Raw genomic sequence first — 22,719 nt, forward strand, 5'->3', positions numbered from 1 at the left:
TATCGAATTCTTCCAAAAATTTCCCGTTTTTTTTTTTTAGAAAACGCGCTCTTCTTTTTCTCGACATTACAAACGGCGGATTTGACACAGCCAACCAGCAAAACAAAGCACCATAACAAAGAAAAATTCTACGGGAAATGATCGAAAGAACTTACTGTGTGTGTGCCGTATGTGCCTCTTTTAGATAGACCTGTACTATCCAGAAGCTTACAAAGTGTGTATGTGTGAACTTTTAACCCTCTGGGGATAACGCTGAAAACATTATGAGAAAAAAATTCTGAAACGACATCTGACAGTCAAAACAATTGAAATCAGGTTCTTTTGGGGGCTAGACACGTCTGCGTATTCTCAAAAACAAGCAATGAACTTAAAGTGTCCACTCTAAATCGCCATCAGCCAGTTCACCGTCTATTTTCGTATATGTCAGCAATTGCTCTAAAATGTATGACTTTTGCGTTGGAAATATGTAATAGAAACTGTTGCCGCAACGCGTTTTCACTGCATACAAAAATTGCGCTCATTTGATGGATATAAATGACAATTTTTTAAAAGATGCAGTTTGATTCAAAGCGAAAACGTCGAATAGAGTTAAGTTATTGCGTCGAATAAATGTTTTTTTTTACCATGTATGGCAGTAGTCCCTCGGCCCCCATTTGGCCCTCGGTGCCGTGGCAAGACGATCATTTTCAGAAAATGGTTGAAAACATTGAAAATAATTAATTCTGAAACTGATGAAAGAAATAATTTCGGAACAAATGGATTAAAACTCATAATTACTGAAATATATTTTAAAATTAAATAATTTAATAAAATAATTATTTATAGAAATTAATATTTTTGAAATAAGTAATTTCAGAATTAGTGAAAAAAATTAACCAAAATAAATCAATGAGAGAAATATTTCGTGATTTATGATAGATATTATTCCACAATCAATAAAAGGACAATTGCGTAATTATTGAAAGAAATTATTTCAAAATATATTGTGGAGAAGGGAAATAAATTTTTTTTTTCGGAATTACCGAAATAAATTAAAGAATCATTTAAAATGATTTTGGATTAGAGTTAATCTCAGAATTAATTTATTTAATCAGTACTTAATCAAAAACGTTTTCAGACTTTGTGAAGAAAATTATTTGAGAACTAATCGTAATTCATAATTAATAAAAGAAATAATTTCGGAATAAAAAAATCTTTAATTATTTTTGCCCTTATTTAGCGCTGGGCCTCATTAAGATGTTACGAAATCACATGAGTTGGTAGCCCTAGCCCGCGGACTTCGTGAGAAGTTTCAATGTGGTCCGTCGCATCTGGAAGGTTGAAAACCCCTGATGTAAAAGGAAACTATTGTGACCGAAGCCAAAAATCGTATAAATCTGAAAGTCGTATAACTGAGCGACGTATAAACGAGGTCTCACTGTATATCCCATTCTCCTCACATTCGTTGTGTTTATTGTGATTTCCAATAAAACTATTCAGTACCCACGTGGACATTCTTAAAAAAAAACTGAATGGACAGTCACAATCAGTGTATTTTTTGTCTCAAATTGTCCTCAATTCGTCATGGAAGAGCACTTCCGCGATTCCCCTTATTTTTCTTGCTGGATTCCTACGTACCATATTTGTCCGATTGGTCTTGATGATTGGCCAGATTGGGGAACAATTGTTCCGTGATTTCCGAATGATTCGACCGATAAGTGTCACAATATAATACGAAAGACCACGGAATGGAAATGGCTTCCTTTATCAGAATGCATCCTTTGTCTCGCGTTCGATATAGGTATATTACGTGATCTGATGCATAATAGCTTTTGATACAATGTTACGATTCTCAGAAAATAATGATAAACTATTTTCGATAAGAGATTGATGTACTTTTATTCCATCTAAACTTTCTGGTCCATACCCCCCTTTCTTCATTTTTTTTATTGCCCCTTTCCCCCATCCACAAGTCAAGGAAACCCATAGGATCCTATACTAAATCTATAGTTTCCTCCAACCCATTAAACCCTTTCATCGCCCCCCCAGGGACGATATTGCCCAATTTTTTGAAACACTTAATGTTTCTTAATAATGTTAAGAATCTTCTTGAGATCATGATTTGTAAAGGGAACATGCTAGGGTAAAAATGTGATAAATCGGTTATTATGTCAAATAAACAGTTAGTATGCAAAATAAAAGGTTATTATTCATAATTGCCAATCTTCTTGGCAAGTTTGATAAATTCACTTTCCATTAAGCATAATACCCAAGCATCGTTGGTAAAGTTTGATATAGTACTGAAAAAATTATACGTACAGTAAATGATAATTTCATAAAACGATACGTAATATCGGGATGTGAGCGTGAAATTTGTTAAATACGAGTTCATTATGTCGGGGTAAAATTTTTTAAATACGTCATATCGAGGTCCGATTGTAGACTTGATCAGATAAGAGTAAATTATATCGGGATTCAATTATGTAGACTTTGTTAAGTAGCAGTTTGTTATACTGGTTTCTGATTGTATACACACAAAGACTAGTAAAAATTCGTCAATTCAAAGAATTTGTTGAATGAATTTCCATATATCGGGATGCGATCATAAAAATTGTTAAATAGCAGTTCGTTAAATAGAATTCCGATTTCAGAATTTGTCCAATACTGTATTTATTTCAGGTATGTTCAGAAAAATTCGTTAAATCAGAGTTCATTATATCTGGTTCAGATTCTGGCTCAGAAGTACGGTCATTTAAATAATAAATCTTATCCCGTCAATGGGACCGATTTATCTTACCCACCAATACGAAATGTCAATTTTGAATAATAATCGGAAAATGTGATGAATTTAGTACGATTTATCAGGTCTTATATATATGAACCATGCATAATCGCCAGTAATAGAGAAAAATTTAGAGGAATTTATCAAACTTACTAGAATGGTCGGTGAATATTCATAAAAATCGCTACAAAATACACTACAAAAGTTTGATAGAAGATCTTTTTTACTAGACTTGAAAAAAAAATATATATATAAGCCTTTTGAATACATTCGTACAAATGTATGTCACAAACAAAATTTGTGAAAAAAAATGCCAATAGGGATTATTGGTTGTTTTCTACAAATTTAGAAGTTTTCCAGAACTTTTATGGTGTAATGCCGGCCTTAGAGAGGGAAAAGAAAAACCAGTAAGGAAGATCGCAATTTTAAGATTAAATGGTTTCCTCAAAATAATTTTCACGTCAGTACTCTAGTATAATGATCGAGAATTTGATACATAAAATGCGCGAATTACCATTAAAAAAATAATAATTACAATATTATTATTTTTCTAACCTGATGCATTATCACTGCTTTAAATCAGGAGTGTTCAACCCATGGCCGAATGTGGCCCTCAGGGCTTCGGATCGGCTTGCTGTGGGCAGCCTACGATTTTGAGAAAATAGCGACTTTGCATAGAGAAACGATTAAATTTGAAAAAAAAAAAATCGTTAAAGAGAATGCAGCCAATGAAATCTGTACTGCTGTATTTGGAACTGGGAAATACTTTTTGTTCGGGTCTATTTGACCCGAAATTAAATTCGTCTCATATATTAAATAACTGTTAACCTCTCGTTTATTAAATAACTGTTTGTTAATGAATTTTAAGATATATTTTTTCCGGCTTTATCGGTTACTACCTCAGCTTTATAAGGTTGACGTATTTTTGAAATATTTTATTTTTCTGTTTCTGAATTTTCATTTGTACGTTCGGGTCTCGATATGACCCGAAGAAGAAAATCTTTTTCAAAGCCCTAAAGTTATTTTTATACGTTTATTTGAATGTGAAGTTTTTTTATTGAGACTAATGCGTCTCTCTGAACATCCGATTCTCCAAATTCTCTAATTGTCATATTCAATCTCTTGTTCCCGGCAATTGTGTGAATCAATCTTTACCTTTCCAATACAATGTTAGGTTGAAGTAGATATCATTAGGCTGGTCGTTCTTTGGAAGCTGCGAACGAAAACAAGTCTCGTGTATGGGGAAGAACTCTATAGTAACCTTGCGTGTACACGCGACTTGTTTTCGCTCTTAGTAGCTCCTACTGGATCACTGACCTTAGTCCTAAAAATTAACGAATTTTTTTTCCAATTGTCAGAGAGAGTATAACATTGCATCATAGCCCCCCCATCCTACAGTCTTGCCCTTAGGCTGAGATTTTTGACAAGCCCAATCTGCCAGTGAATTTGAAATAAGAAATATAATTTTATTTAATGAGTTAAATACAAAAAACATTTTGGGGCTAAACCAGCTTGAAAGTGTGAAAAAACAAGCTATTATAAGAATAGTCCCGATCCTCAGCACTAAAGCCCTATTAGCCCTGCCCTTCTGAGGTGGGGGGGGGGGGGCATGCATTACATATACACTTGAACTCGGTTGTAACGACACCTTGGCTATAGCGTCAATAATCGGTGGTTCGGACTCATTCCCATAGAGATTAATGTTGATGAACCTTGCATATAACTTCGATGAAAACAATTCCTCAGAAGTAACGACAAATTTTTCGTCGCTTTTGTTTACTAATAACATCATGTTTGTCAGCTATAAACATTTATGCCTAAAAAAGATTGATTAAATTTTTGAAGTTACGGCATGCTCACTGGTATGACCAGTACACACAACATTTCCGTCTTTTGCTCTTTCCAACTTCCTCCTTTTAAAAATGGCAGTTTTTTTCAACGAAGCTTGCTTTAATCTTTACTAGAATTAGGTATGAAGGTAATTTGCTTACTTTATGAATTTTATTAAAATGAATATTTGACTAAATATTCCCATCTCACATATTTGATCAGGTCTATTTTACCAGTGAAATATATTTTATCACACTTGCTGTAGCATTGTACCCTCATCAAGGGTTACTTGTCAACCCTAATTGGCAAGTTAGTCATCATTTGGTGATATATTTCACAAGAATTGACGATGTCCCGTATTAACCATCATAATTTCTTGTATTTTTCTTGATCAAACATGGTCACTCCAATCAAACTACATGCACAGTATTTGATTGTGTAGTATATTTTTCATCAAAACACATCTTAACCTTTTGCGGTCAGGAAACAACGGTTCTTCACTATCACAACGGCCCCTTACGATAATAAGAAGGCCCCCGCGGATTCGGCTACTTGGCAGACTTCATAAGCCTTACAAAAAAGCGCAAAGAAAAAAACATTCAGGAGTTTTCCTCATTGCGGGGAAGGCGGCATAAAGTACGAACAGAACCAACGAATTGCCGAAAATACCTCTGGACGGCATAAGGTTAGAAACGTCAACCTCTGTCGTAACGACTTCAGTTATGAAGACAAAATTTCGAGAAATCTTCGATGTCGTTACAACCGAGGTATAACCGACTGTGTACTATCCAAAGAAACTGAAGAATGATCTAAATAAATTTCGATTCACACAGTGTTGGAATATTTTTGTTAGAATGGTTTTGGAATTGAAACATCTCGTTGTTTTGACAGCATCTACGGCATTCATTATAATTAAGAGTCGGGGAAAAAAATCCCATGCTCACGAAAAGCATGGAAGAGTTTTGGGGTTTTTCTTACAGTCGTAAGTTCTTTTATTTTTATTTTTCTTAATGTTGCATTCCAGTTGTAAAGGAATCCGACTACGTTTTTTAGCACTGTTCTATAAAATGGTACAGGAGTGAACTTTGAAAACATTTTTTGACAGAAAGTGCCTCACAACGGTGAAAGCAATGATAAATTTTCGATTGCCTAGTCATTTTCTAAGAAATAGTTATTTTTGTATCAAATTTCAAGCAAAATTCATGTAATATTCGAAACACGATTGCAAAAGATTCTATGAGCGAAAATTTTTTTGATACTTTCACAGCGCATTCAGCTAGTGATGATGAGGTTATGAACTAAAATATATAGAATTTCGTGGTATGCTTATGAGTTACTTTAAATCTATTGATGTACGTGTGAATCTTTTGAAATTTCGTGTCACATATCGTGTAAAATACACTGTAACTAGACATATACATGTGATAGACCTCAGATTTTGATTGAATGTCTTAGAAATACAATGAAAATTAACATTTTGAAATTTTGTAATGACACAATGAATCGACTTTTAGAAATAATGCTTCAAACTCAAGTAAAATGTTAAAAATAGCATTCGTTGTAAAAAGCGTTTAACGTTTTCATTCATGTATTGCGTGTATGTAAAAAACGCAACATTAAAGTAAGTGTATCTTCGGTTTTAAGCGTCTTATAAACAAAATAAAGCCTCAAGGAAACAGTTATTTTCTGGATATTATGCTGAGGTGAACCCATTTATTGTGATTCCAAAACAGGCTTTGTTATGGAATCACAATAAATGGGGTTTGCATAAACAATATTCAATAATTTCTTCCAAAACGACGTTTTAAACGTATTGCCGCATGCCTTAAATAAATATTCTAAAGCTCAAATTTTATGGAGAGGGGAAACATCATTTAAAAAATGTATTATATGTACAGTTAATAATAATAATAATAATAATAATATTTATTTGCATATAGGCCATTGGCCCGTTACAAAGACCGGCAACATCATAATTACACACAAAAATACATTTACAAAAATACATCATAATTCAAAAAATAGTAATAAAACGAAACGAGGGTCGGGGGTTAATTAATTTTTACATATCAACTTCAGATAGAAGTAAACAGACATTGTTAAAAAAATTGTGTATATCTAATATAAAATTTCTATTCGATGAGTTAATATTTAATAATTGCAGAAATCCATTTTCATTATAATTAATAAATTCACAGTGCGGCAAAATATATCTGTTACGGTAAACATGAAAAAGGGAACAATGAAATAGGATATGTACGACACTGCCATTGAGTCCAGAACTACAAAACGCACAGATCTCTTCACAGTTATAACAAATATTGGAGTTACATTGGAGTCCTCTGTTTTGCACGACGTCATACCCTTTGTTCGAAAAAAGCGAGTTTGTACATCACACCCTCTATGGTTCACGGATAGCGTGCGGAACCTTTATCTTGAAAAGAAAAGAGCATTCAGAGAGTATAAAAGTGGACGAGGTGACCTATCATTGTTTACTGATAAAAGAAGACTGTTGAAGAAAGCGATAAGGGATAGTAAAAAGCAAGTTGAATCTAGGTTGGCAGATAACATTGGCTCTGACCCAAAATCATTTTTTCGATACGTCAATAATGGATGTAAGGGGACAGTTGGCCCCCTCTCGATAGGAGGCTCAAAAGTAGAGAGCAATGTAGGCATGTGTAGTGCTTTCAATGACTTTTTCGCGTCGGTTTTTAATGGAGATAATGATATTCGATATACGGGTGTTGCATGGGGTAATAAAACGCTCAACGATATTCAAGTGGAAGACGTGGAGGTCCTAAATCTTCTAAGAAATGTATGTGCAAGCAAAGCACCAGGACCAGATGATATCTATCCCAGGGTTCTCAGGGAAGGTGCTAATGAATTGTTGGGGCCAGTCGCACAGATATACAGGAGTAGTGTTGCTGAGGGTATCGTCCCGAGAGATTGGAAACTGGCTAACGTTGTTCCTATATTTAAGAAGGGTAGTAGAGAAGTGGTGTCTAATTATCGTCCAGTGAGTTTGACGAGCTCCCTCTCGAAAATTTTGGAAATTATCATCAAAAGGCAGTTTGTGAAGTGGATAGACGAGAATAATGTATTGTCGGATAATCAGCATGGGTTCAGGAAGGGGAAGTCATGTGTAACTAACCTCCTTTGCTTCTATGATTACGTGACTAAGGCTTTGGGTAAGAGCAAAAATGTCGACGTTGTTTACCTTGATTTCCAGAAGGCATTCGATCGGGTCCAACATGGCAAACTCTTGAAGCGTTTACACGAGATTGGAATAGGGGGCAACTTGCTGAATTGGATAGAATCGTGGTTAAGAGACAGGTCGCAACGAGTTATGGTGAACGGGGAATTCTCTGGTTGGACAGACGTCACAAGTGGAGTTCCTCAGGGAAGTGTCCTTGGCCCCATACTTTTTTCACTTTTTATCGATAAACTCGATCAGGGTATCGATGGAATTACTAGCAAATTCGCAGATGATGTGAAGCTAATGGGGGTAATCGGGAATGAAAGCGATAGGGAGTTGCTCCAGACCAACTTAAACAAGATTGCAGCATGGGCAAATGAATGGAGCATGACGTTTAGCGTAGATAAGTGCATGGTCGCTCATTTTGGCTCGAACAACCCACGGTTCTCTTACGAGTTGAATGGTGTCACTATCCCGGATGCAACTAGAGTCACCGATTTGGGAATTCTCATTGACGAGCGACTTAAGTTTTCTGAACATTGTTCAGCGGTTGTCAAAAAATCGAATAGAATGCTTGGTCTCATTTTCAAAAAGGTCTCTTCGCGTTCTCCTAAAGTCATTCTTCCGCTTTTTCGAGGCTTAGTTCGTCCTGGACTGGAGTATGCTGTAAGGTTTTGGAGACCATACCTACAGAGGGACATAGACTTGGTTGAAGGGCTGCAGAGAAGAGCTACGCGTGTCCTTATTGGCACACAGGGCTTGAGTTATGAAGAAAGACTTCATTTTTTGAATATGTTTACATTGGATGAACGCAGGTGTCGAGGAGATATGATCGAAGTGTTCAAAATTTTCAATGGGATGGATAGGATGGACCATGAACTTTTAGTACACCGCCAATCGACTGCTTTTACAAGGGGACACCAGTATCGATTGGTGAGGGACAATGCAAGGTTATGGTGTCGCAGGGAATTTTTCTCCAATAGGGTTGTTAATAAATGGAATAGCTTACCCCCGGAGGTAGTAAATTGTAACACAATTGACACGTTTAAAAAGAAATACGATAAACATGTTGGGGTAAATCGAGAAGCTATCCATTCATAGAATAAGACAACCATAAGTATTCTTTATGGGCATTGTATAATATTTTATCATGTGTATATATTGTTTGTAATTTGTGTTAATTGCATTTTTAATTGGGTTGCTGTATTTTTGAAACATATGACAACCATATTTTTATGGGCATCTTTTCATCAGCCACCTCGTTGGGCATTTTGCCTGTTGTGGCGTTGTATTTGTATTTGTATCATCGTGTCCAGGTACTTTGTTTTGCTTGAGTTTTTTAAGATTGTAATCAAGTTCGACCATGAGAATGTCCCGATCTAAAATTGGATCTTTATAAGAAATTATGATATCTCTCGCAGGTGCACTTGAGTTTCTTGAGGGCATAAAATTGGAAAAATAAGTGTACCAATTTTCAATTGAAATGTCTGGAACGATTCTGCGATTTCTTTTAAATTTATTTATTAGGTACCAAAATTCCTTTGAATTTCTGGTATTCATTAAATTAGCATTAAAATCTAAAAAATAATTTTGTTTACTTCGTCTCAGGGTACTTTTGTAACTTTTCTTACAAGATATGTAGTTTAATCGATCAATTTCTGAATGAGAGGACCTAAATCTCTTTAAGGCCCGTTTACATAATGTCAACGCTTTTTTGCATTCATTATTGAACCATGGTTCATACAGCTTACAATTAGAGCCGTAACTTCTCACCATTCCCACGGAACGAGCAGCATTTTTTATGGCATTCTCAACAACAGAAACTGAATTATCAACCGAGAGACTTGAAAAAAATTCTGGAGAGATTGTCATTTTAGAGTTTAACTCACTACGGAAATGTTCTTTGAGAGCAGGATTCCAAATCAATTTGTTAGTGGTTAATGTGCGAGGTTTTTGTTTATTATTTTTCTGGGATGTTCGGATATTTGAATGAAAGGATGTCACCAAAGGGCTGTGGTCAGACTCAATCCAGTGAACAATTTCAAATTTATTTATAAGCTGCAATAAAGCGGGAGAGGTTGCAACATAATCAATGACACTAGATCCCTGCCCCCCAATAAAAGTAAACTGTCCAATAAAATCACTCGCTATTCTTCCATTTAGGATTGTCAATGAGCAATCGTTGCATAGATCCAAAAACAATTTTCCACGATTATTTAAATTATTATCAAGAGATTTACGGATTAATGAAAGGGAACTATGAAAAATATTATCCCCGGTATATAGATCACCTTTCAGTCCAATACGTGCATTAACATCTCCACACAAAATAACATTAAAACCTTGATCGATCAGATTGAGGATTACATTTTTTAGAGGGAAAACTAAATGATCATGATCTGTGCCAGGGGGTAAATATACACCAACAATAGCAATCGGAGACACGTTGATTTGTTTTAATTTATTAATTTTACAAACAATCCAGTTTTGCGATGAATCAAAATGTACAATATTTGCGATACCTGATTTGATTCCAAACATTATCCCACCCGAGCATCTACCAAATTTGTGTGTTCTACTTGCGTTTATTTGAAATAACTTAAAATTTTTCCAAATTATTGGTGGCAGTATATTTTTTGACATCCAGGTCTCAGTTAGAATAAAAATGTCAAAATTGGATATACGGCGGAAAACATTATGCGATTTATTTAAAAATCCATTAATATTCCAATAGAAAATATTGAATTCGCTTTGGCTACACAGATTTTTTTCTTTTCCAACCATTGCATCGGAATTATCATGATTACCGTTAATTATATTATTTGAATTTAACACATAAAAATTGTCATTTTGATTTTTTTCATTTGAATTGACATTTTGATTGTTAACATTAAAGATACGGCACTGACCATCAACATTTAAATCGGCATTTCTGTTACAAATGACCAAATCAGTGTGTGCATCAACAAAATTCAAATTCGCATTTTGAGATAAAGGCAACAAATCAACACTTCGATTTGCAGGTAATAAATCGGAATCAAAATCACTCTCAACCAGATTAATAATCTGATCGCAAAAGATTACTTCATCATGTAAATTAGATCCATGATGATTAGAGATTCCAGAGTCTACGTTAAAAGTTATGTTATTTAGCAAAGACTTTGCATTATAATACACTGAAGGATTTGATTTCTTAGAATATTTGGACAATTTATTTATATGGGATTTTAATTTCACGGGCTCTCGGCCGCATTTTCAGAGCTTATTCGATAGTCTATTATTCGCTGGTAAATCACTGATTAATGTTCTCAAAAAATCATCATGACCATTGGTTGAAATTAAAGTATTCGAATCTAAATCGTACGTAAATCGCATACCTTCTATAACTAGGCAATCTTTCAGCAATCTTGTTTTCCTACCCTTAAATATGGCCACCCTCATAATTGGTTTTAGTTGCTCTCGGATTATTTTAAATACACGACAGAAATCTTCACTAATTTTTATGCGTTGCGCTGTATCACTGAAATTTTCCTCTACTGGATTACTTATTACTGATGGTTCATTAGTTCCGCTTGGACTTTTATTCACATTGGAGGCACTTGAATTCGGAACTGGATCAAACTTTGAAAATTTTACACGCTTCATTTTACGATAACTTTGAAGTACCTCATTTTTGTCAGATCTCTTAACAAATTTTGCAATAACAGGAGGATTCGTATCATTACTATGCGGGAGGACATGCACAATGTCAAATGCCACAGAAGCGGCATTCGGGATTTTCACGGCACGTAAATATTCCTTAAGTCTGTCTTCACATTCACCAGAGCTGGAGTTCTTGTCGACGTCCATTCCGTAAAAAATCAGATTATTTGAACGCGAGTATTGCTCCTGATCGACCAGTTTCCATTTGAGAGTGGAGATCTCAGACTTTAGCTCCTCGTTTTGGTCTAATAAAGAACTGTTGCTTGCTTTCAGGTTTTCAACATCTGACTTTGTTTGAGCAAAATTCTTTTCAAAAATGTCAAACTTAGATTTAAGATCATTAACGGCACTTGTATTACATAGCAGCAAATTTTTGATTTCCAAAAAATAGTTCTCGCACTCACATCTCGAAGAACGACCACCATTCGAAAGGTCAGGTGACGACAAAACCCGCGGCCTTTTGGAGGTGTAATTAGGTGCACTAGTCGGGGTACGTACCAAAGTCCTTTGAGGTTTGAAACCAAAATCCTGTAGTGACAGAGTTCTTTCATTCTCCGTCGGAGTGACAGGTCCTGGATTTCGCTCGATACCGGAACGAAAGAGTAACGCCGTAGATACTGCTGCCGCAAGCAGGTAAAGCAAAATATAAAACACACTTCCAGATTTTTCCCCTCTATGTGTCGCTTGTTGGTTCACAGATATACACATTTTCGGGATAATTGAATACTGCACATGAGAGAAATAACCAACACGGCATCTAAATTCAACTGCGGAAATCGGCATGTTGATAATGACCGATGAAAAAAATAAATAAAAAAATAATAACCAATTCAGTAGTATAAATATCTCCTTTTTTATCACTTAATATAAATGTAAAATCTATTATATGTACAGTTTACTGTACATATAATACATTTTTACATACAGAAAGACTGGAGATTCTGAAAGAAACAAAAACTGACAAACAAATCAAACACGTGGTGAATACGCATACACACGCTTATACTATGTCTAGGTAATTCTGCCGTGTCGTTCTTCACTTTACCACATGATGAATGTGCTTCGGGCTTCCCCCATACACTTCTTTTTTCATTCCTAAGATGTATACTAATAATCAGGCCCGAGGGATACTACCATCTTTTCGTCCGTCGACAGCCGAAAGGTCACGCTTGGCCAGAAAAAGAAAAGAAGCGATCGGCAAAATGCCTCTCTATATTTTCCTTTTTTATTTAGTAAACCAGAACGTGACGTTGCATACAGATCGGTGGATCCGATTGCGATCTGTCTACTCAAATCAAATATCAAGTCAAGGAAGGATGAAATCACAGACACACAATCGTAATAACACGGATTTGAACTTTGAAAATGGATTGCTTTGCGTCGGTCTCGTCATGTTCCTACGAGACAATCTTGTGCAATCATAGGTACTGTATACATTGAACATTGAAGGGCCGGACACATCCCACTTCACATCTCTTCTCTTTCTCTCTCCATCTTAGATATTGAAGTGGCACTGTATACGTACTGTATACAATTCCCTTTGCTTTCCCCGTGGCTGCGTAAGTAAAGTTCACTGAGCACAAATCCTTTGTGAATTTTTAACTATCCGTCCATCGATGATGTCGATATTAAGAGAACTCGGCCGCTGATTGATCTGGTTTGTCTGGTTCAGCGGTTCCCAATTAGGGGTGCCTGAACAACTCAGGGGGGACACTGCCTAATTTTATAATGATAAAAGAAAATAACCGAACTGAATTTTTCTCGTGAATTCTTAGCCTATTCAGGTTATCTAACGAAAAAAAAAAAACAGTAATGCCAAGTTAAGAGAAATATATATACATACATTATATATATTGTGTGTATGTATATATATATATATATATGTGTGTGTGTGTGTGTGTGTGTGTGTGTGTGTATATGAATAAATTACTTAAAATATAAAAGTTATAAATTAATAAACGTGCAAAGGCTTTTTTGCAACGTTATTAGACTGCAGTAGTAATATTTCTATGATTTGACAAAAATATTACTTGTGGCGACATCTCTCGATAGGAGCCTGAAACGTCGTTATATGATTTTTTGCAGTCCAGTCGATGGCATTGCTATTGCATCACATTCACTAGTACTGGGTAAAATGTTCTCCATCGTTCAAGAACATTCTCGTTGAGAGATGGCTACTACTACTAAACCACACATGTACCTCGTCCATATTCCTCTGCGGAATATCTAACGAATTGGCACATGTTGGGATGTGCATGTCCGTGTTGTGAACCTAACATGAAGCTTGTTTCTGTGTAATGCTTGTTATAATGCTGTCATCTACCACATATTTTTCGAACTATGATTGGAGTGTAATGTTTGAAGATTTTATCATTGTAGGCCTGCTGCTCTCTTTGGAGAGAATTTTTAATGAGGATATCGGCTTGAGAGATGGCTGCAGTTTCTGCTGCTACAGGTGGGGGATCCATGTCAGAGACACCACGATTTCCGGTGGGCCTCCGACTAAAAGTATTTGGGCACTGCTGGTCTAGTGTCTAAACGTTGACGGCATCGAAAGGAGAAATAATGGCCTACAATTGGTCACTGGAGCAATTTGGACACATATATGCAAAAAAACGCATGTGCACTGGAATTTGCATGGATAACACCCTCTATATAGTGCAGAGGGCTTCAATCTTTATCTAGTCGCGAGTCTGTACCCACTATCAAAAGAGCACCTACACGGCAAGTTTTACATACGAATGCATGAAATGAGGATGATTTCGATCGTTGAGTACAATTCGTACAAGATGTTTAGTTGGAATGGTGATCACACAAGTACTCGCAAACACGAAATCGGACACTCGCATCGTGCTCTCTGGGTGCTACAGGGAGCACCGTGGTGATCGCGGGAGACGGATTGAAGATGCCTGCTATAGCAACAAATGTAGAAACCCAATTATTTTGCTCTCAATCAAAACATTTTCATAGTTTTGTAGCTATCTGATGAATACGTACGGCTGTAGGCAGCTCAAAATAGGGAAGGAGGGATTTAATTATACAAGATGATTCTATAAATTCATGGGACAAACTTCAAGAGACTATATAAGACTCCTCAACAAGCTTTCTTGGCCATATAATGTGTGATCGAATCGCAATAGAAAAGGCAGTAGAGGGTGTTTTTAGAGCGCTCACCAGCACTTCATACACACCAAAAATATATTTTTCAAACGGATTTGCTGCACAGCTATCGACCATTATCGTGCGGGGTATTGTATGTGGTAGGACCTTCACTTAGGTACGCAAATTCTTTCACAAGTCATCATACCGGTTGCTCAGCGTTTGGCGTAGCATAACCTTGATGGTCCTTTCACCAATAAAAAAACAAGCTCCAATCCAATACGATGGTGCATATTAACCCTCGAATGGTTGATGGCACATATCGCATCAAATCCGTCCCAAAAATATATTTGCTTTTGGTGAAGTGCTGTTGAGCACTCTCTAAAAACACCTTTTATCGCCTTTGCTAATGAGATTGAACAGCACATTCTGACCAAAAATGCTTGTTTAGGTGTCATATATAACCTCTTAAAGTTTGTACTATGAATTTGAAATCCTCTGTATAATGAAATTTTACAGAAGAGAAAACCCTATTGAAATGAATGCATAATATGTTGAGTGTATGCAGATTAGATATTCGAACTATATTATTCGGTACTGATTCCGCGTCTTTCTCTCTCTCTCTCATTTATATTATTACTATACAGTAATATGTGGGGGGGGGGGGAATGTGTGTTATACTTCGTGACCGAACTTTATCATGTTTTACGAAAGTACAGTCAACGGCAGAGGAATGGAAATTATTTAGAGATGCAACTTTTTGTGTTGTATTCATATTCTAGATGCTTCTTGTAGAAAAGTGACCACATAACCCCATCCTCTAATTACGAGCAGTTTCGTCGGGTACAACACGATATCGTGATGAAGTCTTGATGAATGCCGTGTTCATAAACGTGTATTCCTCGGCTGAGGAAGACCAGTCAAAGTAACGATTCCTCATTTTGGATATCACAATGGTATATACTCAATATATACTAGAATTTCATTTATGGTAGCAACCTGATTTCGGTACAGTAAGGCTGAAATAATTTGGGTTACAAATGGATGTTACTGGAATATTATTATTATTATTGAAATAGGAAAAATTCCTCACACAGCTATTAAAGGGGGAAATACCAATATTTAATGTTTTTATACTTTGTTTATTCTCAAGATAAAACCAAAACAGCTCTACGCTACACAAAAGTGAATCTGAGTTATTTTTTTTACCAAAGCTAAAATGGATGATGACCTTTTGTGGAAATATTTTATCGAGACAAATGTGAGCCGTTTTTAACGGTCAACCCTCTTTTACGGACAAATAGTAATTTCCCCCATATAGAATAGAACTGTGGATTTCAAACCCCTAATTAACGGTTCCCTCTCTTCTACGGACCAATTAATTTGTCCCACGGGTGTCACAAAAGAGAGGTTCCACATCGATCTAATCAACACGGAAAATATTGGTAATCTCTATATAGAACATTGAGATTATACCAATACAGAAAAATACGAGCCACCATCAATCGTTTGAAAAATGATCACCAATTACTCTTAAAACTGCCAAAATGATCGCCAATTGTTCCTAAAAAGGCATTAACTTCCAGCAAAAGAAATCATCAAAAGAAGAATATATAAAAGATGAATCGAATTAAAATTCTCAGCAATTTACTGTAATGTTGAAAAATATGGGCACAACCATAATTTTATGGATTCGAAATGATTCCTTGCTTAGCAAGGACACGACAAAAAATGAAGAACAGAGTTTAAAAGCCCTTTTTTTTGTGATGGATACTAACACATGAACTATTCTACCTGATACGGCGTTTCAGGATTCTTGTTGTGAACAACAGTCTTCAAATTGCCACATAGCAAGGAGTCGTGAAATAAACAGACTTTGGCGCCATCTGGTAGTTAGTATTGAAATTGATTTCACAAACCTGTGTTTGCAAAATTCCATGCATGCCCATAAATGCATCTCTTTTGTACCATCTTTCTATTTATCTACGGTTGAGGCTTTCTTTCACACCTTGTTACCTACTTCCGAGCTAGCTAAAAGCAATGCAAAAAATACAGAAAAAGCCAATAACATGGCCATACGCCATCTATATCCGGACCGGAGCACCGACTTTTCTATATTTATTATTTTTTCAAGTCGATAGGTTTGAATTTTTTTTTCATTTCCTTGCAAAAAAAAAAAGGAGTATCACGAATACTACATCTTTTATATGTAATTTCCATCAATCGTTCTAACACTATTCGCCATAATGTTGCTATAAATTTCTGCACCGATTGTTGACACCCATGATATCTCATGGACAAAAACTTGCTAAATTGCAAGACATTAAACGATAATCTGTTTATTTCTTACTATAGTAATAATCGTTAATCAGAGTTTTTAATAGCAATTTTTCCATGTTTATTTCATTGTTAATGCAATCCAATAAACGAAATAGATTCAAGAAGAGTATAATTTATAGTAGTTACTTTTTTAAGAAGGCATTTAAAGAAAATAAATAATTTTAACGTTCTATAAATACGTAGATATTGGGCTCCACTATAATTAAGTTATAATGCTATTGTGGCCAAGAGCTGCATTTAAATTTCCACTTATTAACTACAGCAAAATCATAATCGAAATATGAAACAAATCAGGATGTATTTCATAAAGCATAAAGGACTTAGTAATTTATGGTCATAAACTTGAGCCAATTCACTGAAATTACCACAATTTTCATAATTTTAGCGAAGTTAATGAATTTAAATTAGCTTCGTTGAAAATATAACGAAGAAATGTGAAAACTATTGGGAAAGTCCCACAAAATAACTGTTATATATGGTCACTCCATTTGCATACATTTACTCTTCTCGTTGCAGTGGTTCAACTGAGCTGTGTAGAAAAGAGTTTTATAGCGAATTAAAATAAAACAGAATGAAAAAAAAAACCACAAAAGTATATTATTATTACATTTCTTAATAAACTTGCGAAATTACAGGATAATTAATTTAATTACTACTATAGTACAAGATAATTATAGTAATAAACGTTAATCAGAAATTATAATAACAATTTTTCTATGTATATTTCATTGTTAATGCAATCCAATGAATGAAATGGATTCAAGAAGAGTAATTTACGGTCACAGTCATATTTAAGAAGACATGTGAAGTAAATAGACTTAACGTCTCGTTAATATGTAATATTAATTCATTTCTAATGGATGCTATTTCGTGTTGAACCTATTATGATGTTAGATCAACATTTAATGCAAATACCATCCATGTCCCAGCCTCACGTTTCCGTACATAAAATATCATTCGTGATGTGGGATTTTCTAAATTAAATCATATTTTATGGTAATTAAAAATTATAAATGCCCATCAGAGCTAGCACAGACTCTCGAACAGAGTGATTTGGCTATATCTGCCGAAAACAAAAGGTATTCATTTTTCTTAGGCTGTTTTTCGCTGTTTTACGTCATGAGAAAGGCCCTTTTACGAGATACAAATTTATGGCAGTGCACATTTTTACTGAACTAATTAACCGCAATAAATATACTGTTATTTTCGCTTAGGAAAAAGCGAATTAAGCGTCAGTGTGTGTGCGTATGACACTATATACAGTATAAGCGAATAACCAAGTCATACACAACAACCCAGATTTTCCCTCCCTTCACAAATTTTATGATCCGTCTTTCCTAAAACTCTCATAATAAATAGAAAATTACACACGGTTGATATTTATTTGGTTTTCTCTTCTAACGCTGTTAATTTCGTCGCGGAGCGAATTATATTGAAACTAACTTACTACTCGGAGACGGAATGCAATAAAATACATTCGTGTCTGCAGTTTGGAAATAGAAATAACGTCCCTGTGTGGTAGTCATTTTATGGGGTATTTTATTTATTTATTTAACGATGAATTACAGCGATGCGTTTGGAGAAAATGCTCTAGAGACGGGAAATGTGACGATTGGTCTTGGGTATTAATAAAGTAAGGTTTCCGTAAGATCGCGTCACTTTCAATTTAAAGCACGTAAAAGAAGGGAGATATGAAACTGTGGGTGGGAAGAAATACTATAAATGAAAAGCTTTGTATATATATACATGTAACGTCACATGATGACAAAAATCGTAACCAACGTGTAATAAGACAAGTGTTTTCCACCTTAAACAATAAATTCGTGAAAAAATTTCTAAGCATTTTTTGTATTTAGCTTGGACCATATGTTTTCCATGCTCTTGGCGATCATCATTTTCATGTATCAAGTCTAAATAAAATTAAATAGCTTAAAATACGAAGAACGCAAGACTAAATACATTCGCACGAATCTCAAACAAATTATATGAAAAGGAACACGAGCCTCAAAGAGCTTCAAAAGCAAATAATAGCTAAAGGCATTCAAACGAATCTCAAAGGACTTCAAATTCAGAGAATATTTAAGAGACTAAATACAGAATCACAATACCAAATACAGTCGCATGAGTCTCAAATAAATTAAATGCCAAGAATTCTACAACAAATTCAGTCACCTGAGCTTCAAATGCAAAGAATACGAAGCAAAACAAGTCACAGGAGCTTCAACCAGCTTTGAATGCAGCGAATGTGAGACTAAGTGCAGCCTCCGAAAAGTTAAATGCAAAGAGAACAGGAGAGCTTCAAACGAAGAAAACAAGACTAAGTATAGATTTTTATCTTTCAATTTAATACTAGAAATACCGACGTTTCGTTCTTCCTAAAAGGTGTATTTTCACTATAAAAACTCGATTTCCTTATAAGTTTTATTATTTTTAATTACACAAAAGAGCGTATGTGAACAATAAATATGAAATGCAAATTTTTTTTTCGTGGGGGAGAAAAAACAGCATAAATAGGGGGTAAAACGTGTGTTACCTTCATTTATAATGTTTTTTGTAAAATTTTCTGTTTTTGAATTGAAATAGCTCAGCAAATAGTGTACTTAGAAATATTCTATTTGGCCTCAGGGGAGAAAGGGTGAACACTATTTAATTGGGTTTTTAAGCACAGGGTGCCCGCATAAAAAGCGAATGTTTTATTTTAATGTGTGAAACTAAATACTATTATTAGAGCTCGGATTATATGAGCCAAAAAAGTAGCAAAATATGCACTTAAAGACGCGGAAATACACACTTCAAAATGTCGAAATGTGACGTAAGAATGAAAAATATTTACAAAAAAACTTGCATAAAAATAAACATATGCAGAAAAATGGGGGAAAAAATTATGCACAAAATGAAAAGAACCACGTGATGATGTGATGATATTAAAAGCACTGAAGCCCTAAGAGGCAAAATGCGCACTCAAAACTGAAAAATATAAAGAAAACATACATTTAGAAGTGCAAAATTATGCATTTAAAAAATGCCTAAAAAATATGGCCTAAAATGAACAATACTCAATAGTGAAATATTTTCTTGAAAAAAATCAAACGAACTTAATTAAATTTGAAGAACAAAAAGATAAAAGTAATTTTAAAATTTTTATACAATGCGATTAGTATAAAAAATGCTAAAAATATCCACTTATTCTTAAATTTCGGTGGTTTTATGCATTCATACATGCAGTTACTATAAAAAGTGCTAAAGTATGCAAATGCACATGCACCTATGCATTTGCATATTATCCTTGCTCTACACATATTCTCAAAAAGCTACAAATGCGAAGAATACGGTACTAAATACAACAATATTGCTCCAAATATATGGCTTAAAACCTAAATATGTGTTCAGAGTCATTTTTTAAGAACGTTTTTCGTAGAGGGAATGTTCTGGAACCAATTCTGATATTTGCAATTTGTGCAGTAATTTTAAAGGCAGGGAAGTTACAATACTGGCAATATGCCTATCGGTATCCATCCTTTGAAAGCCCATCCAAATGCGGAAGTCAGCGTAAGCCTCAGGTAATCGGTAACGAAAGGTAGGTTCGAGTCCTCAAGAGGCCCATTCATAGTCGTATTTTACGATCTCAAATCCCTCCAAACAATACCTAGTCTTGTTTATCGATAACACAATGGAATCCGCGCCATAACGTGATGACTGGTTTCGTATAAATGAAGAGCCGCAATATCCGAAAGCAATTGAGCCTCGGATGGCGCCCTGTTATTACGATATGCCGAAGATCACCTTAAACCATAAAAATCATTCTTCTTCTTCTTTCCGGGTAACAATTTAGACTAACTGTTGTTATATTTGGATTTCCTGGTTTTTATGGTAGATCAACGGGATACCGACTCGCATTCTTAAATGTAATAAAAAGTTCGTAAAAACAGTGTAGTAGAGTCAAGCTCGGTTATAACGACCTTGGTTGTTACAAGAACTCGGATACAGTTGAATCCCGTTTTAATGAATACCGTTATAGTGAAAAAATCTCGTTTTAACGAACGCTTTTCAAATCCCCGAGATAAGTTTACATAGAAACAATGCAAAAACATGGATAACGAAGTGATTTCTCTGGTCTCTTGGAGTTGGTTATAACGGGATTCGACTGTATAACGCCAATAATTGGCGTCCGGGCTGATTTCCCATAGAGAATTGTGTTAATGAGCTTTGGATGCAACGTTGATGAAGACCTCGTATATAGCAACAACGTTTTTTAACCGCTTTTATGGCGTTTTCTCAAGAAATTCCTAGAATTATAGTTTATGACTAGGGCTAGGACTCTTTATGACCTAAAAACCGTCAGAATGAACTTCATGTAAAAATGCCTTCAGACCTCGAGAAAACCCTAAAAATATGCTAATAAATAGGCTGACCATATTTACTCGAGAGAAATACGGAAATTAAAGGAAGTCACCAATCATTGCCAAAATGATGCCAAAGGTAGATGATAGGTAAATGATGACAAATAAAATTGCTAATACGGTAGTTGCTATTATTACCAACCATTGCAACGCCCCCCCCCCCTCCCATCTGATGATCGGTATATTGCTATAGTACCCAAGCGGACTCCACGAGTGACTTTTCACCACTGTTACATCCATTGTTGCAGCATCACTTTGTAAGACAGTATTTGCCAGTACCGTGTGCCTAAAGCTCCACGTGAAGGGACTGTGTGTGCGAGTCCCACGCATTTGTGTTTCATTAACTGGCTAATCCAGAAGGATAGTGTTGAAGTGGTTAACTTCGCGTGCTTAACTTTTCGAAGCGAGAGTAAAATTGCCAGTTATTGCTAATATCGTCGAAAAATTGCCAATTGTGAGAAACGAAACTAGTGAAGAGTGAGCTTGGGAGAAAAAAAATCCCTCTTCATTGTTCTGCTGCAGTATGCTACATAATTCTCTAAAATACGAAAATGTACCTAAAATTACTGAAAACGATGGGAGGAAAAAACCGTCCTATCGCGTAAAAGTCGCGAAATACGCAAAATCATAAAAACATATGCAAAGTCATAAAAATCCAAGTCCTAGTGATTACTTTCAGAATCTAGCAGAATTGCCTATTTACGAATATGCTGAATGCGAGCTGGTCTCACATTTTGAAAAAAACATCTCCGCAGAGAACAGGCAGATGTTCAACACGATACTTACATGACACAAAAATACAGACATTTGTCATTTTCACTTCAAAATCTACAAGACAGAAGGCAGCCTCAGTATAGCACGATACAGCATAACTCTGACAATATGAATACGTTAGGGCCACGCATATACACAAGAACGCTTACAGTCAAGTAGTACTAAGCAGTAGAACTGGCAATAGAGAGCCAGGGTCATCCTAACGCACGGACAGTGCCTGGAAGAGTCATGTTTGCAGCGGAAACCCACATCAAGTGGTCTGGTTCTATGCAAATAGTAAGCTGTTACTTCCAGCAAGTGGGGGACCCAAGAACACTTTTTCTGATGGTCCATGATGCTGAGACAGTCCTGTGTACAGCCCCTACGAGAGGGAGGCTTACTGAACTCTCCAGAGACTGGCATTAATAAAGTAGTTTTTTCATTAAAAATTTACTGAATAAAGTAAGTATATATAATAAATGTAAAGGGTCAACACTCTGCATGGTGATGGGAACTCTGGGTTTATAATGAGGGGGGTTCAAGGAAAAAAATATTTATCAACATAATTATAGTTAACGTCGAAGAAATTTTACGGTAACAAGGGATAGGTGCCGATTTCGTCTCCCCGCTATGAAAAT

General features: G+C 35.4%; 1 protein-coding gene across 1 annotated transcript in view; it reads right to left on the minus strand.

Moving 5' to 3' along the window:
• LOC149070500 (solute carrier family 22 member 13-like) overlaps window positions 1–22,719 on the minus strand; it is a 159,241-nt gene that overhangs the window by 13,515 nt on the left and 123,007 nt on the right. The window lies entirely within an intron of this gene.

This window comes from Pholcus phalangioides, unplaced genomic scaffold (genome assembly GCF_987345545.1).
Source record: "Pholcus phalangioides strain wild (caught in Gottingen) unplaced genomic scaffold, Ppha-v1.0 ptg000021l_1, whole genome shotgun sequence".
NCBI lineage: Eukaryota > Metazoa > Arthropoda > Arachnida > Araneae > Pholcidae > Pholcus > Pholcus phalangioides.